At 48.4% G+C, this 3752-nt stretch overlaps 1 pseudogene; it reads right to left on the bottom strand.

Moving 5' to 3' along the window:
* Window positions 1–1776: 1776 nt before the first annotated feature.
* On the bottom strand, window positions 1777–3069 carry LOC103557430 (keratin, type I cytoskeletal 18 pseudogene; annotated as a pseudogene).
* Window positions 3070–3752: the final 683 nt, after the last annotated feature.

Here is a 3752-nt window from a genome sequence, read left to right as displayed (position 1 = left end):
GAGCCATCCTACCTTCAAATGCGTTTTATTTTGTCATGTTTTACTGACAAGCCCGGGTCAGATTGGCAAGCAGCACTACAACAGAAACATTTTGTCACTGGTTCTTTAGCAAAAGAAGGAAGACCTTGACCTCTCTTCTTTCCTTTTGTCTGGAATATATTGCTACTTGCCGGGGGTGGGGCAGCGGGGATGAGGCGGGTGGAGGAGATGGTTATTTGCTATTACCCAGCCCAGTCAGGGAATGCTCTGAATAATCAGACATTCCCATGAATAGAGTTACATTACTTGGATCATCAGCTTTCAAGGAATTAGGATGAGACATATTTAACACAAATACTTTAATAAGCATAATATAACTTTCTTGCTGGTTTTTACTGCTGATCCTGTGGGCACCAATTATCACTAGCCAGGAGTTGAGGTGTTATGGAAAGAGTGCTGGAAATCAGGTAGCTCTACCTGCTAAGTAATTTTGAGGCATTCACCCTCTCATTTCAGAGTCCTATTTACTCTTCTGTAAAATAAACGTGTTAGAATAGATTCAGTCTGGTATACGTGTTGCATGTGTGTCATTATTCTCCACTCCCGGGCCTGCGTCAGACATCACTAATCAATTGTGGCACTTTTTCCTTTGATCCCTGGCAGCCTCAGGATTCTTCTAAATCCAGTGTTCTAGCAGCAACACTCAGCGGATTGGAATTGGCACATGAAATAAAATCTATTTGCTATCATTGAACTAGATGATCTCCAGGGTCTCAGCTTTTATGAGTTGCCTGAAGTGAGTGGATACTGGATAGAAAGCTGGCCGGTAGGGGGTTTGTAGTATAATCAAGCACTAAGTATTTGACCACTCAACTAAGCTTTTTTCTTTTTTCCTTTTCCTTCAATTCACTGACACCTGGGCCAGCATGGCTACTGAAAACTATGGCAGGAATCCTATCTAAATCCTGGCTGGATAGATCCAAGTGAATGGTGACAAGCCAGGTCTGGTTAGCTTGGCTCTGTGCCTAAGGTTCAACTCAGCTATTCACTTCTCTTTGAAGCCCTCCTAATAGAAATAGGCAGAAATGATCAAGCCCGCATCTGAGTTGCCTCAGCCCACAGCACTAGGCTGGGATGTGTCATTCTATGTCACGGTTAGTAGAATGTGAAATGCAAACCTCCTAGTGGATTACAAGCCGCTTGGAGTCAGGGAGGAGGTTTTAGCCATTTTTGGGATGCATAGGCTGATTCCACAGCTAACAGGCTGTTTAACCTCTGACAAGTTACTTAACTTCTCTCTGCCTCAGTCTTAATTCATTAAACAGGGAAATATTATGCACTTTAGGGGTTTGTCATGCACATCAAATGAGATCATTGATGTAAGCTCTTAAAGGACCTCCTGGAATATTGTTGTTGTTTTCATTATTATGATTAAGTCACAGTCCAGCACAATGCCTGATGAACCATAGGTGCTAATGTATGTTGACTGATTTAGCTTTTCAATGACCATTAGAGGAGAGCATCCACCTTTGGAGGCACTGATCAAGAACCATCATGGGGACGAATATGACAGGATCTGTCCACAAGACCGTGGGGAACAGAGCAGAGCAGAGCTGGTACAAAGGGTCTGTATCCACCTGCCTCTAAGACCACCAGAAACTGCTGAAGGAAGTCACGTGGCAAGGGAGGGAGCTCTATTCAGTTTTCTGGGTTCAGGAGGCATTTTTATTCTTTTAACTAGTCTTCCACTTTTTTTTTTTTTTTTTAAAGTGTGGTCCAATGACCACTGAACTTTTTATTGGCCTACTGCTCCCCAAAGGGTACCCTGCTTCTGCGGCCTCAATGCCTCAGAACTTTGGTGTCGTTGGTCTCGGACACCACTCTGCCATCCACAATCCTGCGAGTGGTGGTCTTCAGGACGGTTTGTAAGGAGCCGCTGCTGTCCAGGGCGTCGCCAAGACTGAAGTCCTCCCCGGCTTCCAGCAGGCGGCGGTAGGTGGCGATCTCAGCCTCCAGCTTGACCTTGATGTTCAGCAGGGCTTCGTACTCTTGGGTCTGGCGTTGGCCCTCTGCCCGGGTCTGGGCCAGCTTGGACTCCAGGTGCCGCAGGATCTCATTGAGCTGCTCCATCTGCATAGCGAAGCGGGCCTCCACCTCCCTCAGGTTGTTCTCCAAGCTGGCCTTCAGATTACTCATCGAGTTCAGGTCGATCTCCAAGGACTGCACCATGTGCTCAGCTCCTTGAGTGTGGCCTCAGCAGTGCCTATCTCGGCGGTCTGCGTGGTGACCACTATGGTGCTCTCCTTAATCTGCTGGGACTAAGACTTGTCCAGCTCCTCTCGGTTCTTCCGAGCCAGCTCTTCATATTGGGCCCGGATGTCCGCCATGATCTTGCTGAGGTACTGGATTTGGGGGCATCCAATTCCATGGTCAACCCAGAGCTGGCAGTCTGGTTCTGAAGACTCTTCACTTCCTCCTCGTGGTTCTTCTTCATGAAGAGCAGCTCCTCCTTGAGAGCCTCGATCTCCGTCTCCAGCTGCAGCCGAGTGACATTGGTGTCATCAATGACCTTTCGGAGCCCATGGATGTCACTCTCCACAGACTGGCTCATGGCCAGCTCCGTCTCATACTTTACTCTGAAGTCATCAGCAGCAAGACCGGCGTTGTCAATCTGCAGAACGATGCGGGCATTGTCTACAGAATTTGCAAAGATCTGAGCCCTCAGCTCCTCGACGATCTTGAGGTAAGGCCCCCAGTCTCAGACCTGGGGCCGCTTCTTCTCCAGGTGTTCCCGGATCTTGCTCTCCAGTCTCCGATTCTCCGTCTCCAGGCTCCTTACCCTCTCCAGGTAGGAAGCCAGGCGGTCATTCAGGTGTTGCATGGCCTCCTTCTCACTCTGGATGCCTCCTACCCCCGGCCATCCCCACGGCCAGACCCCCAGCCCCCCAGCTGCCCCGGGAGCTGGAGGAGCGGGACACGGAGATGCGGGAGCCCGAGCCCCCGGCGCCTGCATAGACGCTGGCCGCGCTGCTGCAAGGAGCCAAGGGACCGGTAGTTGGTGGAGAAGGTGGAGCCGGTGCTGAAGCTCATGTTGTTCGCGCGGGAAAGCGAGAGGCCGCGGGACTCAGGTTCGGGCAGGTGGCCTGGTCTTCCACTTTTTGAAGCATATTCACAAATCATGAAAGTACTTTTGGGAGAGCACAGTCCTTTTATCTCACTCTGTGCTCAAACAAATTTGAACTCAGGCTCAAGGCAGTATCACACTGATGTGACCTAATGAGGGGAGCCTGAGGCTCAGAAAGTTTGTGTGTCTTGCCTAAGGACACACAGTTTGCCAGGGGCAGAGGCTGGGTTCAGACTTCCAGCTGCTCAGTCTCTCCCACTCTCCCTCCCTTGTGTTCTCTCCAGGAATATATTTCGGTTTTAGGTTTCCCAGCAGTTTTTTCTAAACTGCATCAAGAAAAAGCAATTTTATCAATTTGTTAATATAAACAATGAGTTGATAAGGGACTTTCATCTTCTTCAAATCTTCCAACCCCATGTCAGATGTCAGATTTATTTTCTGGCTACAAGAGACCATAAATGTAGAAATGAGCAAAAATATTCCCACAAAAGAAGTCTGCAAAGCATGCCTGGGCATGACTGTGGAAAGAGGACAGGAACAACATATGATGCTTAATGAAACGTATAAGGGATAGAACTGAGTTTTTATTCGAAATACAATCTTCCTCTTGCTGCCAAATAAAATAAAACAAGTATGAGACAGGCACAAA

The sequence above is a fragment of the Equus przewalskii genome, chromosome 1, assembly GCF_037783145.1.
Source record: "Equus przewalskii isolate Varuska chromosome 1, EquPr2, whole genome shotgun sequence".
NCBI lineage: Eukaryota > Metazoa > Chordata > Mammalia > Perissodactyla > Equidae > Equus > Equus przewalskii.
This window is presented reverse-complemented; position numbering and strand designations above follow the sequence as displayed.